Genomic DNA, 27,503 nt, shown 5'->3' with positions numbered 1-27,503 from the left:
ATTTTCTTCCTAGTAGCTGGTATAGTGCTGTGGTTTGGATTTGGGATGAAAATAATGTTGATAACACACTTGTGTTTTAGTTGTTGCTGAGCAATGTTTATACTAAGTCAAGGAATTTTCAGCTTCTCTTACTGCCCTGCCAGCAATAAAGCTGGGGGTGCACAGGAAGCTGGGAGGGGACACAGCCAGGACAGTTGACCCAGGCTGACCAAAGGGATATTCCATACCATATGACATCATGCTGAACAAGAAAACCTGGGGGAGTTGGCTGGGGAGTGGCATTTGCTGTTTGGGCACTGCTGGGCATTTGTCAGCAGGTGGTGAGCAATTGCATTGTACATCAATTGTTTTGTATATTCTTTGTCATTATTATTATTATTTTCCTTTCCTTTTGTTTCCTATTTAATTGTCTTTATTTCAGCCATGAGTTTTACCTTTTTTTCCAATTCTCTCCCCCATCCCACTGCAGGGGAGTAAGTAAATGGCTGCGTGGTGTTTAGCTGCCTGCCGGGTTAAATGTAATCGAAACTCCTCTGCTGCCCCGCAGCTCTGTGTTACAGAGAAGCAGTGGTCACCATCTTCAACATGGATACTAACCAAGTCCTGATTGTTAAATGGAGACCCATTTATTAATTCTATTCTGAGAACATTTGCTAGATTTGAGGGTTTAAGCAGAATCATGTTGGATCCCCATAGAATTAGCAGTTTGGTGCTCAGCTGTTTCCTCTGATCTCTCAGGGATGAGACATTTCTTAGGAATATCCAGAGCAAGTGTTTTCAGGTGTGTGGAAACATCTATACACAGTAACTATGTATGTGCCTGTGACTAGCTGCCAAGTGAGCATAACCAAACCTTACCCTCCTGTGAAGGCCCTGCCTGGCCAGCCCGAGGCCATGTCTCACCTTTGGTTTCCCTCACTGGGCCTGATCCTGGCCATACACATAGGCTAATATCCCTTGCCTGGCTTCATCCTGTCCCCTGGGAGGTGTCTGATGCCCAGGGCTGGGGCTGCCTTGGTGTGTCCTCTGGCTGCCCTGCTCCTGGCTGGGGCACTGGGATGGGTCTCGTCAGCCAGAGCCTGACCTGCCTCCCCAGGTAGCCCCCGCTGCCCCCAGATCCCTGGGAGCAGCTGGCCCACACACAACCCTGACACTGAGAATGTAAAAGACAAATGTGTTAAAGCCAACTCAGCTTGGCTCTGGACATGCAGTCTTAATGAAAGTGACATGTTGAAATCTGGGTTGCTTGACAATTTTTTTTGGAGGCCAGAGTGTGTTGGGTGGAAAAAGCTGTGTGTCACAGCTTTGAAAGGAGAAGGGGACTGAAGGACTCAAGAGGAAAGGTGATGGGCAAAATGCAGTAGGGTATTTCATGCTTAAGTTTGGATTTGGGGCGACACTAACTATGGGAGGAATGAGTCTGAAAATATACTGGACAATTCTTGCATTGTGGTGGGGTTTGGGATAATACTTGCATTTTTGTGGGGTTTTGGCAAAATGTTGTGGGAGACAAATTGTGTCAGACCAAGTCTCATGTGCATGGTGACAAGCCACAGTTTCACACTCTCTGTTAAAAATGCTTTCAGAAATTTAAACCATAGGCAAAGCTGGGCAGACATGGCACCATACTGCTTTTTTGTCCTGACAGATCTTGCAAAAGATTTTACTCATCTTTGTAAAGGTCTAGTGCTAATTCTTTCTCATTCGTTAACTAAGAAACAACAGCTCATAAGTGTTTTTAGACATTCACTCCGCATTAATTTGGCTCCCTGATGGGTCTCCAATGTGTCACTTTCTAACACTATTGTTTCCTTTGGGTTATAATATATCATTAATGGAGAATTTGAAATAAACTTCTTTACTTTTTCAAAAGCTTTTTCTTGTATTTCTGTCCATTCACATATGATGGTTTTAAGCATTATTTGACTCAGAGGCTCACTGTTTTTTGACAAATTATTAAGAAAGTCCATCACTACCCCCAATGTTCTTTGACTAGAACATGTTTGTTGGATTGAGCATCTACGATTTTTTCTCAGATCGTAGTTTAGTCCTTTTGTCAGCAAAATTGTGCCACATGGCTCTTTCTCTTACTAAGCCAAATTCAATGCAATTTCAGGCTAACCAGATTGTTTGATATTTTTCTGCCTAAGTTACTTTCAGTTTCTGCTCATGACCTCTTCATATTGACTTGTTCTCAAGTAATTAAAATGTCAGCAATTATTTGTGTAATAGTCAGGCAGTCTTTCTTGACCTCAATTTAGTTTTGATCAAGTGATTTATTACATGCATAGTGCTTTTAACTACATATAACTATGCAATACCTAGAATAAAATTATTAACTTGGTGAAACATCCTCTGTAACTTTGGTTTCTTGTTCAGTGATTTTAATACAAATAAGTTATTTACATTCTTATGGTAACTTTACCCCTAAGAATACATGGTTCTGACTAATTTTTCCTCAAAGTTTATATCTGTTCTTTGTAGAGCTTTACAAATAACCTGATTTCTTACTATTCAATAAGCTCCACATATGTCTATATTTTCACCTAGTATTATATATAGAAATAGTCTGCATCTTGAAAAACAATTTTCACCTTACTTTAGACCATACCATTGATTTATTTTTTTAATATTTCAGATACTGAAATGCATATTGGAATTTAACTTTTGTCTGCATTTTCTTTTCTTAATAACGCTTCTGTGTTGGAAACATCCACAAATACCTTTGATTTGCAGTATGGCAATGGTGCAATCAATATGATTTTTATTTCCTTTATACTGCTTTTACATATGTATCCTGGGTCCCTTACGTTTTTACTGCATATAGGTTTGGTTTTATCTTCCTTTGTTCCCTGAAAATGCAAAGACTACACTATGGTCATATTTGCAATCTGTCTGAAATTTAAGTGATTTCACAGTTACAAAGATACAGAATAAGCACATAGATTATTGTCTTCTGTACATATTTGTGTCAGGAAATGTCTTCCCATTTCCCCAGTCTGTTGATGTTCCTCGGAATAGCAAACTCCAGAATATGAACCACTCTTCCCAGTTTGGTATCATCTGTGAACCTGCAGTAGACACCCACCACAAGATTCCCTTTGTTGCCTTGGTCCCAGATTCTTATCCATAAGCTTTTGACCTGCTCGTGACCATTCCTGAGAGACAGCTCTTCACACTCTATCCATTTCTTAACATAGAGGGCAACACCTCTGTCCCTCCTTCCTTGCCTGTCCCTTCTGAATAATCTGTAGCCATCGATATCTGCACTCCAGTTGTGGGGATTCATCACACCAAATTTCTGTAATGGCAACCAGGTCATAGCTTTCTAGCAGCACAGTGGTTTCCAGCTCCGCCTGTTTGTTGACCATGATGCAACAAACCCCGTGCACTGCTGTAGAGGCACTTCAGCTGGGCTGTCAGCTGTGCCATCCTCTTAGAGGAAGACCCTGTAGTTCTTTGAGGTCTTTCTCTGGTGCAACAGGCTGAGGGGCCTCACTCGCACTCTGTCCATCTAAACTTGGTGTTTTAGCGCACAGCTTGTCATGGGTGAGCCTGGTATTATCACCCTCCCCCTTTGAGTCTAGTTTAAAGCCCTGTCAACAAGCCCCACTAGCTTGCAAGCAAAGACCCTCTTCCCCTGTTGAGAAAGGTTAATCCTATCTGATGCCAGCAAGCCAGGTGCCATGTAGGCCATCCCATTATCAAAAAGACCAAAACTGTGGTGGTGGCACCAGTCACGGAGCCTTGCATTAGTAAACTGGACCCATCTGTTCCTCCCTATGTCACTGCCCGCAACAGGACGGCAGGAGGAAAAAATAACCTGTGCACCAGATTCTCTTACCAATCATCCCAAAACCCTGAAGTCTCTTTTGATCGCTCTTAGACTGTGAATTGCAGCTTCATCTCTGCCCACATGGAAGAGCAGTAGTGGGTAACAGTCCAAGGGCCTCACAAGGCTCGGAAGTTTCCTAGTGATGTCCTTGACCCGGGCCCCAGGGAGGCAGCAGACTTCCCTAAAAGAAGGGTCTGTCCTGCACATTAGACCTTGGGTTCCCCTCAGAAGCAAGTCACCTACAACTATAGCCCGTCTTTTCTTCCTCGTGGGGGTCGTTGTGAATGCGGGGGTAGGCCTTTCTGACCTTGGCAGCACCTCTGGTGTAGTTGGACTTGTCTGACTTGCCACATCCATTCTGGATAGTGCAGAGGACATGTCTTTCCACTGGGTGGCTACCATAGCTAAGCCTCTCCTGAGATGGTGACGACCACCTATTGAACTCAACTCTTGAGCTGGTGGGGCCACTATACCCTCCCTGAGTGAACTGCCATGCAAACTGCCATGCCCCACCCTGGCTGATGTGCCATGCTCTGTTTGCCTGCTCTGTTGGCAGCGCTCGTGATCACTGGTGCTCCCCGGCTGCTTTTTATAGGCGTGGGGGGTAGACCACCATTGGGGCAGTGCCCAGGCCTTGTCAGCATCTCCCACGAGAGCTGCCAGCTCCTGGCAGGTGTCTCTGCTGCCCTGGTGTCTCCCTGCCTCAGGAAACCCCCTGTACACCAAGATCTGCCTCTCTGCTGCAGGTTGGGCAGCTCCAGAGCAGCTCCTCTCGGCGATTAACTCCTCGCTCCTGCGTGGTAGTAGTTGGGTTACACTGCTTTTACTTGTATACGAACAGTGTTTATTTTTCCCCAGTGTACCTTGAATTTCACCTGCTATATCATCAACTAGTGGCTCAGTGCCATAGATCTTGTTGAAGTTCTTCAGAATTTGTTTTTTGTTTTTGTCCTCACCCAACCTAATACATATACACTGTTTAAATGATTTATAACTATGCTGTGCTACATAAAACCCTGTGGAACACTTCTGGTTACTTCCAGTGCTGGTTGGATAACTGAGCATTTGTTCCTAACTTCTTCCTCCTGTCTCTTATCCAACAGCTTATTCACATTTCCTTCTACTTTTAACTTTTTTTACAAGCTTCCTTTTGTCCTTCATTCCTCTGTACAGGAGTTGAATCTAAGTAAGTCAACAGCATTATAAGATTATATTCTTTTTGGAAGATTTTGAACAAGATCTTGTTCATTGTTTTGCACCAAATCAATGGTAACTTTTTTTTTTTTGTGGGTTTCCTGGCTAGCTGATCCTAACACAAACATGATTAGTTTCTTAAAATGTCATCTGTTTAAATTCCCAGGTTACATTTGCCTAATCTATAAGAGGATGATGATGATACTGATGATACTCAGAAAAACTGTATTGCCTGTTCTCACTGTCTGTCTGTCTTCAATAAGCATTCAGCAATCAGTACTATTATCCTGGTCAGCCACTTTCTAATAGTTATCCAAATCTATACTCTTATATAAGCTTGGGATTTCTGTCCATTCTGAATCTGTGCTGAATCTGTTTTGAATCGAAGCTCTCCTTTACTTGTCATACTAGACTGCCACATGCATTTTTGCATTTACTGTTCCCAGTGGCTGCCAACAAATTTCTGATATATCTACTTTGTCAATGTCTTTGTCTAGGGAAAGATATTCCAGTTTCATTATCTTGTTTCTTTTTTTCTTAGACATTTAGTATTGGTATAGAAACATACTCACTGTTGTTTTGGTCCCCTTCTTGACATCCTGTTTAAGTAGCAATCATTATGTTTCAGATTTCCTTTTCAGGCATTTCTAAACTATTTTTTAAAAATCTTATTTCAGAATGTAAAATATTTATGCATATATTTTTGGATACATCTTCCCCAGCTGAGTGCTTTTCTACACCTTTTAACCTGTTAGATTTTCTGAGCTCCTTAGAAAAGTTCAGTCACAACTTTCTCAGTTTTAAGTGTCAACAGCTTTGCTCTCAAAATAGTGACGTCAAATGTAGGGCTACAATAAGTATAGAATAAGAATTGAATCCTACAAAACCTTCTGATAGAAGTGCATTCATAAAAATAGTGCTAGTGCTGTAAAAACTAAGTGGTTTTTAGTAATCTGTGGTGCTAACATCAGGAAAAATGTACTTTCCAATATATTTTATAGTACTTTATTTTATTTTATTGGTGACATTATATTCCAGTGTCCATGGTGGAGAGGTGGGAAAATGATGGCACCAAATCAACATGCCGTTGTGGGTACCAAAATACCATATTTGGCCTCGGTCAAAATAATTTAAATACCAGCAGCTAATTTCCCCAGTGTAGAAATGTTTTTGGAGATTGGATGATAATGATGATGTTAATATACACAAGAATTTCTGTGGATAATGTTAAGAAATTGCAAGAAGAAATAAAATATATCAGAGCAGGCTTTAGTTTTGCTGGCCTTTTTCTCCAACTGCATTTCATGGGCATTTGGATTCAAATTGAACTTGCAGATCATGCATTTGAGAGATGCACAAGATAAATTTTTTTTTGCATGTTGTTTATTTTATGCCAAATTGTGCTCTACATAATTCTAGCTGGAGATGATTTAAAACCCCTGTGATGCATACTGCAGCAATCCACCTTACATTTCTCCCATTGCATAGGAAGAACTTCACATATATTTACAACAAATCCAACAACGACTTTGAGACATAAAATCTGAGACTGTAATGTGCCTGCCAAGGAAAAATGTGTCATGACTTAACTAGGTAAAGGCTCATGATAGTACGAAATGATTTAATGACTTATACCCATAGTTCAGAGTATCTACACTTCCAGAAAAAAAGAGAGCTTACTCTTCTGTATTTCCAGTATAATACTTTCCCTGCAATTCAATGCAGAAGATTTTTCTAAACTGATTCACAGGCAATTAAATGAATCCTTATTTGTCTGTCCAAAATCTCTATGATTGGCTTTTTGCATATGGATTAAATATTTGGTGAGAAACTCAAAAGAATGTAAATTTAAAGGCTGCAACCACTTTACAATTTTTCATCGTAATTGGGAAGGAATAAAGCTGTTTTACAGACAATTTACTGAGTTTTTTAAATAACCTCTAAAAATCACAATTCTCTGAACAGAAGGTAAATTAAAAAAAAAAGAATACACAATATGATCTAAATATTTGTGTAAAAATGCTTGTCAAACTGTTTTGCAACAAGAGGTGCTGGTCCAGTATGTTCCCAGTAAGAAAGGCACTCAGACTCTGCAAAGTATAATTTAAAATGTTATTATTTATTAGAGCTAACTCTATAAAGAAAGTGAGAATGGTATAGATAATCTTACACCCCTTTAGATCTTGGGAACCCTAAGTTGCGTGGCATCAAATGAGCCTCCAAGCCACACACAGCACATTGTGCAGATTCCACTTTGGTCATTGGAGCTATTACAGGTTTCTCTTACAAGAAAACAAGTCTATTCATCATTTCTCTACTGTTCAACAGAGGATATTCATGTGAGAATTCCTTACTGCACTTTTAGAGGAAGGCAAGGCACACACAGCTGGCATAATCACAGGTATGGCTGTGACTTCTGTTTTAAAGAAAGTGTACGATATGTGGTATCTGTAGTTTTTCATTTTTTACTTTAGATGGTGTTGATTTGTATTTCACTTCTTCATTGCTTTGTTATACTTCTCCTATCTCAATTCAGTTAGGCCTGCAGTACAGGTTGTACAATACTTTGAACTCTGTCCGCAACTGGAATTCAGAAAATGTCTACTTAGCTGCCGCCTGCTCCAAGGAGTTTTTCTCCCCTTGAAAAGAACCTACAGTCCCTAGCCTTCCTTTCTACTGTGAAGATATTTGACAACTGACACTGCATCTTGACAGAGCTGGATGGCTTGGAATATTAAGTCCAGTTAGGATTTAGGAACTATTTGTTCCTCTACCTAACTCCCCTGATAGATTTCAGTCTACAGGGTTTTCTAGCATCATTTCAAGGCACACTGTCAGCACCAGATCTTCTGCAAAATACCGTGATGATCCTGCTTTATTTAAAAGGAGAAAGAAAAGACTTTCTTTTTTGATGTTACTCCTGACTTAATATAGTACTCAGTCATATAGCCTGCAGCCCAATACATACAGCATTGCCATTGCTAGTAACAGGCTACAGATTTTTCTACTGACATTTTTGGTTTTTAGTTTCTTTACCTATAACAACATTTTTTTACCTGATCACTTTTTTTTTTTTTTTTTGCTTAACTTTGTATGGTATAACCATAATTTTTATATAATAAGCAATAAGATTAATTATTATTCTCTTCCAGAGAAGGGCAACGAAGATGGTGAGGGGTCTGGAGCACAAGTCTTATGAGGAGCGGGTGAGGGAACTGGGGTTGTTTAGTCTGGAGAAGAGGAGGCTGAGGGGAGACCTTATTGCTCTCTACAACTACCTGAAAGGGGGTTGTGGTGACGAGGTTGTTGGTCTCTTCTCCCAAGTAACTAGTGATAGGACAAGAGGAAATGGCCTCAAGTTGCGCCAGGGGAGGTTTAGATTGGATATTAGGAAAAATTTCTTCACTGAGAGAGTGGTCAGGCATTGGAACAGACTGCCCAGGGAGGTGGTGGAATCGCCATCTCTGGAAGTGTTCAAAAAACATGTGGATGTGGCGCTTCAGGACATGGTTTAGGGGACATGGTGGCGCTGGATTAATGGTTGGACTTGATGATCTTGAAGGTCCTTTCCAACCTAGTGATTCTGTGATTCTGTGATTTGTGACTTTAATATAATAACGTAGTGCAGAATAGTGCAGGCCTAGAATGATAGCAGGGACCTTGAAAGTGAAAGTGAAGCAGGGGCCTCTACAGTGTGGAGAATTATAAGAATGAGATGATAAAAAAAAGGACACGTGAGACTGGAGCAATGAAGAATTCAGCAATGGTCAGTTAAAGTAGTGCAAATTTGTTAGCTGGTCAAAATTGGGTTTACAGTAGCTAAAAGAAAAAAGAACAAGTATTTAAAATATAGAAATATTTTATTTATTTTTAAATACATTAACTATACAAATATATAAAGGACAGAAAAACGGTCTGAAGTAGACCCCACAATGAGTAAGAAGAAACTATCCAAATCACAAATCAATATCATGTTCCTCCTGGAAAAGCAAAAAAATGCTGTCATTGACATCACTGTGCTCCAGGAGATGAACTTGGGATGAGAACAATTTGCAGCAGCCCTCTTCTGCTCAAGGCAGTTGGGTGCATCAGCAGCAGGTGCCAGGGGAACAGCATAAGGATGAGCAAAACAGCAGACAAAAGGGAGTACTAGAAATTTTCCATATAACAAATTTTGAGTAAATTATAATGAAATCTCTTCTCAGATATTTACCTAATTTGGACTATATATGTTAGTATCATTAGAACTAGACTAACCATAGAAACTGTTGTAAATTAGTCACACATTTAAAACTTTAAATAGACTCTTTATAATTTTTTGGCATCTCATGAAAGGCATCTTTCCCTATTTGTACATAAAAATATTTTGAGTGTTACATTCTCAAAGTAGGATACATACAGGAGTTTTCTCCTCTGCCTGTAAGATTTATATATCTTCCTATAAATCATTATAAAACTGTCCAGGTTGAAGCTGTTTCAGTTTAAAGGAATTAAATTAGGAATGAATCACACAGAATCACAGAATCATTAAGGTTGGAAGGGACATTCGAGATCATCCAGTCCAACCATTAACCCTACACCACCATGCCCACTAAACCATGTCCTGGGTTGATGTATCAATTTCCACTAATTGGGACAAGAGTACTGTAACGTTAGGTGGTGCTGAATTTCTGTTTCTCTTCCCTCCAAGAGTACCAAGTACCTCTTGGTACTGAAACTTCCCCTGTCACTCAGTTGCTGGTTTCTGATTTCAGAAGCAGAAGAATTTGTACTGGCTTTACAACAGTGCTTTGGAAAGTACCATTTTGTTTACTTTACAAGGCAGTCTTTCCTGAATGACCTAAAATTGGCAAAGGATGATGGCTGGAATCGGAGCATAAAGTGCCTTGTTTTGTCATGCAGGAAGCTTATGGATGGCTTCACAAAGCTAGGATTACATACATTCTGAATTCCAGTTCAATCCTTTAACATAAACTCACTATATTTTTTTATTGTATCTCCCAAAATGACTGTGAACAGATTCTTTGGTTTTGGATAGTCCCATTTCCTCCAACGGTTGTCGGGGGAAGAGTTAGAGTCACAGTATTTTATTAGGTTTAGGAAATTATATAATGTCTTAAGACTGTCTGAATAATTTCTTCTTGGCTGACTGGAGCACTAACCTTTTTACTGTCATGACTGGATGTCAACCATGAAAGATGTGTAAATTGTAATCAAAATGTGATCTAAAAAGACCACTGCTGAGAGTTTACAGAAAACATAGGAGCTGGTAGAAAAGTATTATAATTACATAAAAACAAGTAATTTTAAATCAATAGCATATAGATGTTTTTAAACCAGGACTTTTAAAATTCTTTGGGGAAAAGTCACTTTTTTTCCTTAAGGAATGTAAATGCATTTGAAAGAAATGTTTACTTCAGTGAGGTGTTAGTGATATGGGGAAGCACAGGGAAAAAATGAAAAGTAAACTTAAATTTGTGCAGTCAAGAATGATACTTCATCAGTCCTGATTAGTCTTTCAGTTTTGTTACATAATATCTCTTATAAGTAACCTATGGTCAAAAAATAATATAGCTTCTCTTATCTTTCTGTTTCATTCTCTTTGCTTTTGATGAGCTGTCTTTCTGCATCTATGTTTCATGATATGCGCCTAAGAAATGGTCTCCCACTTGAAGTCTAATTTATCCTCTGGCAGATGTCTATTCTCAATGTTTCCTTACTATGGTATGAATTATTTTCTTGATTTCAGGTTATTACCCAGAAATAAAACCATGTTATTTTAAAATACCTTTCAGATCAATCTCTACTGTTACATAAAAATACTGTGAATTTAATAGTTTCAGACTAGACTATTAAATACCAGTATTTTTTATATCTATGTATGAGTCTGAAAAATTACAGAACACATTTTGCTTTAATCCACCACTAAATTAACTTGTGTGCTGAATAGTAGAAATTGTCTGTGCAATGATTTGGATGTAGGTGTTACAGTTGTTTAAAAGTATATTCCACTATACTATGTTATATTCCAATTTTGAGAAGTATAAGGCAAAATGAGATTAGAAAGTGCCATTAGGTCATTTCTGTAATAATTAAAGGAGGATCTAATATATATAATGATGTTTGTACAGTACTGTTTGTACTGCTAACATAAGAGTGTTTAGAACAGGACCAGGAAATTAATAATAATAAAAATTAAAAAGGAAAAAATAATGTGTTCTGGTTTCTCAATACCCACCTTGTTGTTTCCTGTTGGATCATCATAGAGAAGGTACATTGCTTTTCCTCCTTTTGGGATTCATATACAGTCCTTTATGCTACCAAATACTGTATAGAAATTGCTTAGTTTCCAGTGGGCTTCTCTATAACAACCTTTTGCTTCTGAAGTGATAAGCAATAGGCAAAATGTGTCAGGCAGAAAAATTTCAGTTTTGCTTTCATGTTTGTAAACCACTATTTCCTTTATATTTTCTGTTTTCTGGAGGAGCGGGAAGAATTACACATAAATGCGGAAGAGAATGTAGTAGCAGTAGTAGTAGTAGTAGTAGTAGTACTTTTTAGTGTTACTTGACTCATATCATTGTTGTTCAGTACTTAAAGGGGGCTTCTAAGAAAGATGGGGACAAACTTTTTAGCAGGGCCTGTTGCAATAGGACAAGGGGTAATGGTTTGAAACTAAAAGAGGGTAGATTTAGACTAGATATAAGGAAGAAATTTTTGACAATGAGGGTGCTGAGACACTGGCACAGATTGCCCAGAGAGGTGTTTAGATGTCCCATACCTAGAAACATCCAAGGTCAGGTTGGATGACCCGAGCAACCTGATTTAGTTGAAGATATCCATGCTCATTGCAGGGGGAGGTGGACTAGATGACCTTTAAAGGTCCCTTTCAACCCATACTATTCTATGATTCTATGATCCCTTTTACACCTCTTTGGTGGATCTGCTGTCATCTTTCACAGTCCTTGAAGTCACTGACTTGGCAATAGATTAATTTTCTCTTTCCCTCTGTGGTAGGTTGACCTTGACTGGATGCCAGGTACCACCAAGCTGCTCTATCACTCCCCTCCTCAGCAGGACGGGGTGAGAGAAATTAACGTAGAAAAAAATAGACAAACACATGGGTTAAGATAAAAGCAGTTTACTAAGCAAAAAGCAAAAGCCATGTGTAGAAGCAAAGAAAAACAAAGATTTATTCTCTGCTTCCTATCAGCATGTGATGTTCAGCCACTTCCCAGGAAACAGGGTTTCAGTACATGTAACAGTTGCTCTGGAAGACAAATGTAATAAAAACTAATGCCCCTACTCCTCCTCCTTTCTCTTATCTTTTATTGCTGAGCTGACGTCATATGGAATACCCCTTTGGCCAGTTTGGGTCAGCTGCCCTGGCTGTGTCCCCTCCCAAGATCTTGCCCACCCCCAGCCTACTCCTGCGGGGTGGAATGTTGGGGAGACAGCCTTAATGCTGTGGTGAGCACTGCTCAGCAGTAGCCGAAACACTGATGTGTTATCAACACCTTTCTAGCTGCCAGTACAAAACACAGCACTATGAGAGCTGCTATGGTGAAAATTAACTCCACCTCAGCCATACCAAATACACCCTCCTTTCTTTAACATTTTTTTCTTTATACTGGACCCCATGCATTACAGCATGACTGATGCACTGAATCTTGTATTTTAAAACAATATTGTATATCTTTGTTAACTTTATAAAAGCTTCTGATTGAGATTCCTGAGCTAAAATGATCGGTGATTCTAGGTTGAGGCCAAACATAACTGTAACCAGCTGCTCTGGCTTGATGATGGATATGAACGAAACCATAAGACACATACACCAGTGTATTACCTGTTATTATTAAAAGCATTTCCAGATATCCTAGAAAAGTCTGTTATTGAAGTATATCATGTGTCTGAAACCCACAGTTGGCTTGATAGTTCAAAACCAGAGTCAATCTGTTTGTTATCAGGCTAAACATTTTTTTTTGTTATGAGATATAGGAGAGAGAGACACAGAATGCCTGAAGAGCTGCATAGGAGTTAAGTACTATTCAGTACTATCATTACATCTCCCAGAGAAAACACCAGTTTTGTTTTCCTCTGCAATGAAAAAGTAGAAAAGATTAATTGATCAAAACACCATCAAAGAGAAAAGTGAAACTGAGAGCTGAGAACCATTTCTAGTGAAAACACTGCTACAGCTAACTTTCTTCAAAATAATGTTAGGATTAGGGTATTTGTTATGATAGGGTGTGGGGTTTCAGAATATCAGTGAAGCAGGAAGAGAGATAGTTAATTGTCTACATTTTTCTGATTTTAGGTTCTAATACAAATATTTACACTTTTGAGGTCTTTGGACCCCGGTACAGCATTCTTTTTGTCTGAAACATTATGCAGTAAAGCAAGAAAGCTATATGAACAGGCTTTAGATTCCATGTCACTTCCTATCAGCTGTAGTTGTATATAGACTGCATACTGGATGTCAGTTTGCTTAGGCACTCACTTCTCATTCATTCTTAACAATACTGTAGGGAATGTGAGACCTGCATGTTAAATGTCCCCTTCACAGGTAGACACTATCAAAGGCAAACAGATATACTGCATGCATCTCCTAAATGATCAACACCTTGGTGATACTAGCCTTTAAATTTTGCTTTTTAAAGTACAAGATTTCCTTCCTAAGCCTGTTCCATTTTGCATGCACCACTGTTTATATCAAGATAGCTATAAAATGTCTTAAAGGCAATTTCAGAATTGACAGGATTATTGCTTTTTTTACCTCTTTTTAGCCTTTCTCCCTGATACTACTCAGTGCACAACAGTAGTAGTTTGTTTCAGAATCCTGTTACTGATAATAGTGTGGGAGCAGCTGTTCTCAGAGAATTTTCTCTAAAGCATGAACATGAGAAGAAGACGAAAGGGAGTCAGGGGGACACATTGTGGATTCATAAGAGATTATCTCAGCATGTGGGAGAAAAACAAAATAGTTAAAATATCCAAACAACGGTCTTTCACAGAGTTAATGTCAATGGCCCTCAAGCAATCTTAGTGTTGAGGTGAAAAGGAACGGTCATCACTCAAAACTTAATAAGTATATATAACTGTACATAAAAATGTATCTGTGTATTTATAAGATTATATATCTAAAGTCATAAGCAAAAGGATAAGCAGATTTGTGATTTTATAATTATCATTAGTGCACATTATCCTGGTTTGTTTATTGTAATGTAAATTACTTTCATATTTAGAAAATGTTAAAATACCTTTCTTTCTGTGAGAGCACCTCACTTGGCTTTGTCTATCCTGAGGTGTTTTAGAATTACTTGTATATTAGGAAAGCAAGGAATCATATCTTAGAAACTTTCAACAAGATTAAGACTCACTCCACAATCTGGTTTTGTTTTACCACTGGGAAGTGGTAAGATAAGACATTATCAAATGGGGCATTAAAAATCATATTCACATTCTGTTTAAGCCGCTTCATTACCTGTCAGTTGTATTTTAGGATCTGTAGCAGGATCAGCTGCATATCTGTACTCCTGATCCAGTTACAATGGTAGTCAATGGTAATTCTTTCACTGACTTTGCAAGGATAGAAGTGAATTTCCTTGCAACAGCTAATTACCAGAGAAACTCAATAATGTGTGTCTATGATTCTCACAGCTGTCTCACTAGTGTCTCTAACTGACCAGAGGAGCATGCAGTGCTGCCTGCAGTATAGACTTCTTTCTTAACTCATAACGGAATGATATCAGTTCTAAACTGCCTTATTTCTCTGCTACTTTAGAGAGTATGTTTGGGGAATGTCTTTGGTTTTCCAGTTTAGGTATATCGGAAAGTGTGTTTCCCCTGCCAAATAATTTAGGTTCTTGGCTGGCGGGCCTCTGATAGCCTGCTTTGGATAAATTTTCATTTATGCTCGGGATCTCTTTTCAGGTAAATTCTCCCTTCCAAAAGAACCTTTTTTTTTTTTTTTCTGGAGATATTTCACTTAAGGGAACCCTTCCATTGGATGGCATAAACACAGTAGCATTGCATTTATTTTGTTGTGCCCTATGTAGTCATCTACCACTGTCTCAGAAAGCTTTTTGTCCTAAAACTTTCTCATAAGTTGACAATAGTTGCACAATATGTAATTTATGCACTTATTTTGATTTCATAAGAAATGTCACTCCGGATAATGACAGCACAACCTCACATTATTATTATTTTGAAATAAAAAGCACAGAAGATAACATCAATATCTTAGGATTGTAGAGTAACCACATGGGGGTTTCTTCAGTGAAGTGTGTATGCATCAATTTCCTTAAAAGTGTGTTCGTCCCAGGAAATATGGACATGACTGTTCAGACCCTCCGAGCCTGGGGGCAGACCCTGCTTCCTGGATTGGTTGCATTAAAGGGCATGGACGTAACCTTGGAGACCATTAATAAGAAGGCCTTTAACTTTTCTAAAAGATGATCTGCTTGGTGAATAGGAGATGGACCCTGTACTGGTGAGTCCTTTACCTCAGTTTTCCTCACACTCACAGCTGACTTCCCATGATAGTGGTTCATTCTGTGAACCATGTATCAGACAAAGTGTGATGATGGGCAGGCCAGTTTTGCTTTTTTAATGTTATCCAGCAACGCAATTTCTGTTTTACAGGCACTTTTAAAGATCAAGTATATGATACATAATCTTACAGATTATGTATGAATGGTTTCTAGAGTCATGTTCCTCAGTTTTTGCCACTTTCACTTGAATCCATCTTCACAGACTTTCTCAAAAGTCTTTCATTTTCTCAGTTTATTTTAAGCTCAGAATTCTCAACCACTTAAATGGTATTAAACTTACCAGGCAAGAAGCTGTCTAGACATCTGATAGCATCTTACATTTTATGCCAGTGGATCACAAAGTGCTTTATAAACAAATAGAATACTAACAGTTTAATACCATACAGGAATCACTTAAATCAGCATTGACATACAGCACTCTGAAGTAAAACAAACCATTTAGAATAAAGGATATAAACTACCATCTAGTAATTACTTCAGGATGATTTACTGTAAGTATACACAGTTTCACTGACAGGATATAATTTATTATAGTATTTGTGCCCATATAAGTAGGCATAGTACCATTACCCAGCTTGACGATTTGTCCTAAACACAGATCAGATAGTAGTGTCATCTGGATGTTTGCATGGTTCATTTAAAAAAAAATACTACTACCAGCACTCTACCTCCTCATGCCATGCCAGCAATGTTTTTGAGGGTGTGGGGTTTTTTTTGCACATCTCCCATACCAGTTTGAAACAAAAATATAACCATTGTCTATCCAATAGACTATATAAAAGATTGATCCATGGGAAATGTGTCTACAAATTTTCTCATTTCCAAATATGTTTTCTTTCTCATTTAGTATGACTTGTCTGAAAGCCATGAAATTACACACTTGAAATTTTAATTTCTCAATGCTAGAAAGAAAAAGAGAAAAATATATTTAAACTCCTTATGTTGCTTAAAGCAGGAGATACATATTAATTTAATATGTACTGGACTTGTTTATCTTAGAAGTTATTTCATATGAGTGCAGGTTAAGAATTATACCCCACTTGGTGTGCATAACCAGATTAATTTTCAAAGGAAATTAACTTCATGCTCAGAGTAGGAGCCACGGTGCACTCAAATGCACACCTCAGTAGGGATGATCAAGGTACCAGTACATTAGGATATATGGAGAGTATACTTTCTCTGCAGATGGGCTGTAGTCCAAGTGCTTATTCTGGAAGCAGACCTGTAGTATATTCCTCTGTCTTGCAATTTAGCTGTAATTAATTACACAGTCAGGTAAATGGTGTTCCTGTCAAAACAGTTAAAATTTCTTATCTGGCATGAAATTTATAAGAAAAAAGTTCTTGCTTTTGAAGGTATATATGCATTTTTAATAACCTTACATTTCCAACAATAAATTTAACTATTAAAACATTAATATGTTAAATTAAAAACATTGCCTTTTTATAGAACACAAGGCACTTTTTTCCCATGACCTTGGCTTAGCTTTCTATGCCCTTTTGGAGTATAGTACCAATTCCAGACAGACAGTTTTTATCAGAGCACCTGTCAGAGCAACTGAAAAGAGAAAAAGTACATAATCATTGGTTAAAAATTAGTGAACAGTAACGGGAGAAGAGAATTTTAGGAAACAATTTATGCCATTGGAACTGTGTGGCTGCAGAAAACAAGGCTGACTGTAGGCTATTTGGTTTGTTTTCCACTCTGAAATCAAGCATTTGGGAATAGATGAGGAGTGGAATTATGAAATAACCCCAGGGCTCAGTTTTGGGGCTGGTCTTTAATATCTTTATTGATGATATGGATGAGGGGATCGAGTGCTCCCTCAGTAAGTTTGCAGATGACACCAAGTTGGGTGGGAGTGTTGATCTGCTGGAGGGTAGGAGGGCTCTGCAGAGGGGTCTGGACAGGCTGGTTTGGTGGGCTGAGACCAATTATATGAGGTGTAACAAGGCCAAGTGCCGGGTCCTGCACTTTGGTCACAACAACCCCATGCAATGCTACAGGCTTGGGGAGGAGTGGCTGGAGAGCTGCCCCATAGAAAAGGACCTGCTGGACAGCCGGCTGAATATGAGCTGGCAGTGTGCCCAGGTGGACAAGAAGGCCAACAGCATCCTGGCCTGTATCAGAAAGTGTGGCCAGCAGGAGCAGGGAAGTGATCGTGCCCCTGTATTTGACACTGGTGAGACCGCACCTTGAATCCTGTGTTCAGTTTTGGGCCCCTCACTGCAAAAAGGACATTGTGTTGCTGAAGTGTGTCCAAAGAAGAGCAACGAAGCTGGTGAAGGGTCTGGAGAGCAATTTTCATGAGGAATGGCTGAGGTAACCAGGACTGCTTAGTCTGGAGAAGAGGAGGCTGAGGAGAGACCTTATCGCTCTCTACAGCTACCTGAAAGGGGTTTGTGGCAACGTGGGTGTTGGTCTCCTCTTCCAAGTAACTAGTGATAGAACAAAAGGAAATGGCCTCAAGTTGCGCTGGGGGGTGGGGTAGACTAGATAGTGGGAAAAATTTCTTCACTGAGAGAGTGGTCAAACATTGGAACAGGCTGCCCAGGGAGGTTGGTGGAGTCACCATCGCTGGAAGTGTTAAAAAAATGTGTAGATGTCGCACTTCAGGGCATCAATTAGTGGTCATGGTTTTGTTGGGTTGATGGTTGGACTTAATGATCTTAAAGGTCTTTTCCAACCTTAACAATTCTATGATTCTCTGATTCTGTGAACTTTTCTCCAATTTACGAGTGATAGGGTATTTAAAAGCTAAAAACTAAATTCCATTAGATTGAAGTAATATTCTGTGTATACTGAATTTAGGAACTTAATTACCTTGTAGTGCTTTAAAGAAAAATTGTTTTCCTTTTTGAGTCATTTGTTATTGAAGAAAATCACCAAAATTACACATAAAGAGATTTTTTCTTACTTGTTCCCAAATAGCATATCTATCTGGATCACTTTTTTGGGCCCTCTGGAAAAGTCAAGTATTTTTGCCTCTGGTACACTTGAAGTAATTAAGTGATGGGAATGTATCTTACTAAATACAAAATGAAGCCGATTAAAGGAATACAAAGTTAATTTTAAATGTTATCCTTCACACAGACAAATACTAATATTCTGTAGTGCAGAACTGCTACAATTTGAAAGAAATGCATGGGAATATAATTACATCAGTTTATTTGAACTGGGCTTAAAGTGTTATTTCTACTTCATATCCCTTAAAAGTAGACTTTTTGTTATGCAATAGCGTAATATTATATTTTTTGTGAACACACTACATATGTCTTGCTCTGTGCACAAACAAGAAACAAAACCATTAAATGCATTTCTGTGATCTATAATAAAGGAAATATTCTTATGTTTCAGTGTACATGACATGAGGTTTAATCATAAGATGTTTTTTCCAGGTGATTCAGTAATTGGACATCAAGTGAAAAACATTTCTGAAGCAATCAGAAGTGGAATCTGTCATGAAAAGATTAAAATGTAATTAGGCTTTACACCAAGGAGGTACATTAACATGATATGAACAGCTAAGAAATGTTTAAGAAAAGTTCTCCAGTAATGAAACTGTATGTTGGCAAGGTACCAAACAAATCTGAGTAATTCTTTTAATAATAGTTGATAATAATAGTAATTTGATGTTGGGTAGAATAGACTAGACTATTTCAGTCGGAAGGGACATACAATGATAATCTAGTCCAAGTGCCTGACCAATTTAAAGCACGGTATTAAGGGCATTGTCCAAATGCCTCTTAAACATTGACAGGCTTGAGGCATTGACCACCTCTGTTTCAGTGTTTGACCACCCTCTTGGTAAAAAAATGCTTCCTAATGTCCAGTCTAAACCTCCCCTGATGCAGCTTTGAACCATTTCCACATTTCCTATCACTGGATCCCAGGGAGAAGAGATCGGATCCTCAGGAAGCTGTAGAGATCAGTGAAGTCTCCCCTCAGCCTCCTTTTCACCAAACTAGACAAGCCCAAAGTCCTTAGCCACTCCTGGTAAGATATTCCTTCCAAACCCACCACCAGCTTTGTTGCCCTCCCCTGGATGCATTCCAGTACCTTAACAACCTTCTTAAATTGTGGGTCCCAGAACTGTAGACAACATACTCAAGGTGAGGGCATTAACGCTGAATACAGTGAGATAATCATCTCTTTCGACCAGTTGATTATGCTGTGTTTGATGCATCCCAGGATGCGGTTTGCCCTCTTGGCTGCCAGGGCACAGTGCTGACTCAGTATGAGTTGGCTGCCGACCAGCACTCCCAGATCTCTTTCTGCAGGGCTGCTCTCCATAGGCTCTGGACTGGATTAATGGTATGAACTTTTTTGTCTAATTGTTGATGTCATTAAGAAAGCAGAGACCAGGGGAGTGAGGTCTACAGGGATATATACAAAACTAATAGTTCTAAACATTGCTCTTACATGTGCCTTGAGAGTCTGTAAGTGTTAGCTACTTAGCAGACACTTTAAGCCCATTCTGTTGTTCAGGCAGTTGGCCCTGGTGAGCAGTACTGCTCATTCTTTGCTTTTGAACAACTAGAAATAAGAGTTGGAATATATATTTAATGTCACTCTATACATTTCTACTTTATTAGACCCTGTGCGTGTAAATTAGGAAAATTTCTAAGAGTTCCTGATATTTTTCCCTTGTTTTTCTGCTGTTCATATGCAAAAAATGTGAGCATACTGAACATGGAAATGTTCTCATTTTGATAAATGAAAGGGCCTCACAGCTTCAAGCAGGACAAATATCTCTCTAGAATAGCTGTTAGCCCTTAATGTGCATGTAGTTGTTTGTAAAGAAAGGTACAAAGGTACAAAGTTCTATTTCATAACAATAGTTTGGAGTAAAGTTCCTATTTTTCTTTTTTGTTTTTTTTCTTTCCAAAATAATTTCCTGCCCGATGCCTTTGAGAACTCCCTGTCAGGATCCTGAGGGTCCTGCCTGGCCTGCCTGGCTCTGCCTAGCCCAGGGACTCCCCTCACATTGCCCAAGGCCCAGGACCCCACGTCAGTCCCCCAGGGCTGTCAGCCCCTGCCCCAGTGACACTGTAGCCCTGCCCTACCCACCATGGACCCCCACGTCTTGCCCTGACCATCCCCATCCCCAGGGAGGTGTCTGAAACTTGGGGCTGGGGCTGCCCCAGTGCCCTCGGCTGCCTGCTCCTGGCTGGGATGCTGGGATGGACCCCTGGGACGCCAGTGCCTGGTCCTTATCCTCACTGAGCCCCAGCCCTCCTCTGCTCAGCTCTACAGAGGACATGAAAATAAAATTCTGAACATATTACTGAGCTGCTTGGAAACATTAAACTGTAATCATAGATTCTAATGATGCTATTTTTTAATTCAAATTAACAGAACAATTTAAAAAAAAAAGATTTCTTTTTAATATACACTCCTGAAATTTCATGTCTGGATGTTCCTTTTTATACAGAATTTTCATTGTTGTTTATTTGACATTAAAGAGATACCAGTTCTGTCTAATGTGTGTATGCTCAGGAATGTGTACCACATACTAAATAGAATAATGTATTTTTCACTAAGAAAAACATTTGTGAATTGTTCCTGGTTAATGTGTTCACGCTTTTCTCAAGCCTGAAGTGTCAAACTGTTTGTTTCCCAGATAAGCTGATTCAAATAGTTCTAAGTCACAGCAAGTATCTGAGTTTGAGGAATAACAGATTGTTTAAACTATGCAATTACACAGTATACTGTTAATCATATTCAAGTGATTCTTGACCACTATTTATGACATTAAGTAATGGATTAAAGTAAGAAAGATGTACAATAACAACTACTTGACATTTATTTTCACATTTTCTTTCCAAAATTTTGTGGGGTTTATGCCTTTTTTTTTTTCACCACAGCTTTTGAGATGGGAAGATTTTCAGAGTGATGTATAAGTAGATATGAAAAATATATAGTCATAACTGCTATGCACAGAAAAAAACACCATTTTCCACTGGTCTAAATATTCAAATGAATAGAGTTCCACTACTTTTTCCAGATATCATTGTATGCTAATGACAGAACATACCTTGGGTGGACAAGTTTCGAGTGTATGTGTGGGAACAACTCAATTTAAGGTATGGTGGGAGAGCATTTTTACATGGGCGATTTTTTTCATTCTGACTTTGATTTTATGTTATGTATGTTGTATACATATGTGTATAATATGTTCTAGCTTTTTCTGTCTGCTTGCCATCAAATACATTATTTCAAGGCACTTGCACTATGTAGTTACAGTACTACTGCTGCAATTCTTTGTTTTTATTAACCATGTTATAAGCAGGTCTGCCAGGATATATAGGTTTCAAAGAGCTTTTCTGTTGGGGGGTGGGGAAACAACCCTGTCTCAGTCATCTGAGTCTAGGCAAGTAGCCTCCAGTTAAGTACATAAATGTTTCCTTTAATGCCCAGTACCTTCAATTTCTTTTAAAGTGAATCACTATTGATAGCAATAAGACTCTTTTAAACAGTGCCTTGTAAGACTGGGCCATAGCTTGGACACATTTTTGTGCTATTATGGCAATTAGTCATGTTTCCACACACACTTCCTTCTAAAATGTCAGATAAATCAACAAATCATCATAAAGTGGAATTTGCATTTATTTTAGTTCAGTTCATTTTTTCTCAGAATTATATTCTTGAAATCCTCCTCTACCTTCCCCCCTTCACTATTTCTACATTTATAAGTCTTTGATATGGATTAATAGGTGTCATGGTCTCATCACAAAAATTATTTTCACAGAGAGAGAGGGGGAGAGACCGATTAATCTTTATCACAATTAATTAACCTCAGTTTAAATAGCAGTATTAATCAGCACTTTCCCTCGGGTACTTAGGCTTTGAAAGCTCTGGTTACAGTGGTATTTCTTCACAATCAGTGGTATGACAGAAAAACAATTCATTGAGAAAACATGTGTAAAGCCACTTCATTTCAGCCATTCTTTGGGCATTAGCCCGTTCTTTGGGCATTATTGTGACGGTGATAATAATAGGAGTATTTTGTTTCTCTTTATGCAGTTATAAGTTGGGTGCCTAGAAATTACAATTCATGCACTTTAAAGTTAAAGCTTTATAATCAGAAGAACTGGACATTGTGGAAGTAACCAATAATCTAAATCTGTTGTTAGGATACACTGAACTGGACACAAACAACCCTTCACTTGCTTTGTCAGATTGTGTAGTCCAATGCTAGAGTAATTCTGGAGCAATCTAAAGCATTTTTGCACTTCCTTTACATCTTGTAGATATAGTTTAGAGCAGATGGACTCTGATTTATCCTTACTATATAACTAAATCATAGCCACATCAGAGTGCTTCCTTTTTCCCCATTTCCAGGATTGCAAGTGTCAAGCAATACATCTGGCGTGTGATTAGCAATTCCTATCATCTTCATAAATTAAACAGATGTGTATGTAATATAGTATTTTATTATGGTAAGCTATTTGGGAGAATACATACAGATGTACTTTTATTTGATAGGATGGTTAAATGAGGTGCACTTTGTTGTCCTGAAATGAAATAACGAGGCACGTGATCTACACTTAAGTAAGTTCTCTATCCTCATTTATACTACATACAAATGCACGAGGGATTAGGATGAATTTTTGCTCTACACTACATTCTCCTTTTCTCCAACCCCTTAGGAAAACCTAGTGCTTCTCAAAACAGTGTGGGCTGTAGGAGAGGGCTCGTGCTGTGGTGTTTCCTGCACACATTCCTGCTCTTCTGCTGGGCAGGTGTAATTCATTTCCATGTCATGCTGGACCTTCCCCTTAGTGTGGCAGATCTCTTTTCAGAAGTCCTTCAGCACTATACTGTGCAGAAAGCATCTTAAATGAATACTTCTCTCATATTGCCAATTATTCACCACTACTGAAGTTGGTCTTTTGGTCTTTAAATCCTTCAGTCACATTGTTTCCATATCTCAGGCTGTCCCAAATACACCATTTTTCTTTTTTCCCCTTCACAAACAAATTTTACTCTTAAATTATGTGATGGCTACAAAGAGGTCCTATGAAATACACAAATTATCAAAAATTTCTATAATGTATCAAATAAGTTATCAAATACTTCTGGTCATGAGACATCTTTCTCGTGTTCTGAACCCAGGTTCAGTGGGCCATGGAAAGCAGCAGTGAGATCTTGAACACAACGAATTATTTTACTGTTTGGTACTGATGTATTGGGTTTGCATGGCAAGGTTTTGGTGGGGGGGGGTGCAAGGGTGACTCCTGTGAGAAGCTGATAGAAGCTTCTCCTGTGTCCGATAGAGTCAGTGCCAACCAGCTCCAAGACAGACCCACCACTGGCCAAGGCTGAGCCCGTCAGTGACCCTGGTGGTGCCTCTGGGATAACAGATTTAAAAAGGGAAATAAAAAAGGGCACACGGCAATTGCAGCTGGAGAGAGGAGTGTGAATATGTGAAAACAACTCTTCAGACACCAAGGTCAGTGCAGAAAGAAGGGGCAGGAGGTGCTCCAGGTGCTGGAGCAGAGATTCCCCTGCAGTCTGGGGTGAAGACCACGGTGAGGCAGGCTGTCCCCTTGCAGCCCATGGAGCTCCACAGGGGAGCAGATCTCCACCTGCAGCCTGGGGAGGACCCCATGCCAGAGCAGCTGGATGCCCAAAGCAGGCTGTGACCCCGTTGGAAGTCCACACTAGAGCAGGCTCCTGTCAGGACCTGTGGCCCCATGGAGAAACTGGAGCAAGTTTTCTGGCAGGACTTGTGACCCTGTCAGAGACCCATGCTGGAGCAGTCTGTTCCTGAAGGACAGCACCTCATGGAGGGACTCAAGCTGGAGCAGTTCATGAAGAACTGCAGCCTGTGGGAAGGACTCATGTTGGAGAAGTTTGTAGGGGACTGTCTCCCATGGGAGGGACCCCACACTGGAGCAGGGGAAGAGTGTGAGGAGTCCTCCCCCTGAGGAGGAAGGATTGGCAGAAATAACCTGTGATGAACTGACCACAACCCCCATTCCCTGTCCCCCTCTGCAACTAAGAGGGAAACGGTGGAGAAAAATCTAGAATGAAGTTGAGGCCGGGGAGAAGGGAGGGGTGAGGGGAAGGTGTTTCAAGATTTGGTTTAGGTTTTTATTACCCTACTCTGTTTTTGATTGGTAATAAATAACATTAATTTTCCCAAGTCGAGTCTGTTTTGCCCGTGACAGTATTGGTGAATGATGTCTCCTTGTCCTTGTTTTGACCCGCAAGCTTTTCATTATGTATTATCTCCCTTGTCCAGCAGAGAAGGGGAATGATAGAGGGGTTTTGGTGGGCAACTGGCATGCAGACAGGGTCAACCCACCCAAACTGATTAATCAGCATTACAAAAAATATTAAAAGTTCTTGACCAAAATTTTACTAAAAAATAAAATAAAATTTCCTTGGTCATCCAGCTTGCCTCTAAATGCACATTATTTTAACACTGGCTTTCATGTGCTAACAAATATCAGGAACTGTATGCAATGTATCTGTATTAAGTTAAGGCAGATAGGTAGTACCTGGTGTGATTGTAGGTTTACATATAATTTAGCACACATTTGAGTTATCTCTTGTGAAAAGGCGACATGAAAAAAGCCAAAGATATTGTGTTCATATGTTAATGACTTTTTCAGATCTTTTTTATACCAGACATAACTTCAGATAAAAGGTAAAATATTACGGGAAATTATTGTATTTCACTGGAAGTAGGAAAAATGAAATAAAATGAAAAAAAATTCACCACCACCCCCAAAACCAGAATCCAAACACCTCCTTTTAAGTAAGGAATCCAGTTCAGAAAGAGATATGTCCACCAACCACTAGGCAAATGTGGATTTCACCTGGCACACACTTATGAACCCTCCTGCACATAGCTATCATTACGAAATGTAACTGCCTTGTACCTAAAACTCTGTATGGTGCTACTTATCCTGTAATTTCATCACAGAAAGGGAAGGGAAGATAAAAATTGGGTATGGCTCAAGAATTTTGTTCTGACTACAAGGTAGTCAAATAGATTTGCAATGTCTGGAATTACACGCTATTGCAGTTTCAGCTATGCTGAAACCCTTGAAGAAACGGTGTGGGAGCTTTATGAGTAATTATCATTGAACCTACAATGTTTTCTTGAAAATGGAATTTTTGATCACATTTCCCTTCAAGAACCATTGAAATAAGCAAAGTTTGTGTTTGACCGCATTATATATTGTGGAAAAGGTGATAAATTCATGTTTGGTAGAAAACAAACAATTACCATTACTGTTAAGATCTTAATTTGACTTTTCTAAGCTTCGAAGACATAATTAATTTTAATTTTTGATACTGGCTTACATTTATTCATCTTACATTATCAGTAAAGAAATGTGTTATACTCCTTCCTTACAGTATGTTGAATAATAGAATAGAATAGCAGAATAGTATTAGCATGAATATGAGGATTTTTCCAGATGGATGCCTTTGAAAAAATGGTATCCATTGAAATCAGAGTCACTAGGATTTCTTTCAAAGCAAGCTAGGTGATATTAATGAGGAATCCTTCTTTTTGCCTGAATAGTTTCTTTAGATGGCAGATTGATATTGAAAAGACACTATGTAAAGAATTCTTATATATTTTTAATCTTACATTTTCTGCTCAGTGGGATATATACAGCCAACACACAGAAGGATCTACAAGTGCTGAAATATATATCAGCAAATAATTAAATTGACCAAACAACATCATTAGTGAAGACTTTACATGCTGGGATTTTAAGCAAGTGAAGTTTCTTTTATGCTGTGAAAACATGTATAAGTATAGGTAGATATTCTACGTATACTCTTTTTAGAAGAATGAACTTTACTGTTATTTTAAGCCACACAATATATGTTTGCCTCAGCATCTTCTCTTAACTTGAATCAATCTTCCAAAATATTTCCTGGAACATCGCAGTTCAAACTTTTTTTGTTTACCTAAGATTGACTCAGCCACTGTTATTGTACATGGAGATAACTGGATTCCATGGCTGTCACCAACAGCTTAACATTTTTGTTGCAAGATTATATTCAGGATGCTTAAGAACTTTTTCACAAAAATGTTTTGACTTGGTTTTTTTGAGGAAAAAGCTGATTTGTGAAACGTGGAAACATCTGGATTTTGACAAGGAGGTTTTTCAGCCTTAGTTTTTCTAGGGTGGTTCAGGGATCACATCAGACACACCGACTAGACTTCTAATCAGTCTTTTCCAAAAGGTCTTAGCAGGCATCTGTCCTGGTTTTGGCTGGGATAGCGTTACTTTTCTTCCTAATAGCTGGTATAGTGCTGTGTTTTGGATTTAGTATGACAATAATGCTGATAACATACTGATGGTTACAGTCATTGCTAAGTAGTTGTGGTGCTTATACTAAGTCAAGGACTTTTCAGCTTCCCATGCTCTGCCAGCTGGGAGGTGTGCAAGAAGCTGACCCAGACTAGCCAAAAGGATTTTCCCTACCTTATAACGTCATCCTCAGTATATAAAACTGGAGTTGGCCAGGAGGTGAGATTAGCTGCTTAGGGACGGGTTGTTGATCACCATGTGGTGAGCAATTGTTGCATAGCGCAGCACTTTTTTTTGTATATTCCTTTATCAGTAGCAGTTCACAGAATCACAGAATCACAGAATCACTAGATTGGAAAGGACCTTCAAGACCATCAAGTCCAACCATTAATCCAGCGCCACCATGTTCCCTGAAGTGCCACATCCACGCTTTTTTTGAACACTTCCAGAGATGGTGACTCCACCACCGCCCTGGGCAGCCTGTTCCAATGCCTGACCACCCTCTCGGTGAAGATATTTTTCCTAATATCCAATCTAAACCTCCCCTGGCACAACTTGAGGCCATTTCTTCTCGTCCTATCACTAGTCACTTGGGAGGGGAGACCAACACCCACGTCGCCACAACCCCCTTTCAGG

This window comes from Phaethon aethereus (genome assembly GCF_964289735.1).
Source record: "Phaethon aethereus genome assembly, chromosome: 2".
Classification (NCBI taxonomy): domain Eukaryota; kingdom Metazoa; phylum Chordata; class Aves; order Phaethontiformes; family Phaethontidae; genus Phaethon; species Phaethon aethereus.
This window is presented reverse-complemented; position numbering follows the sequence as displayed.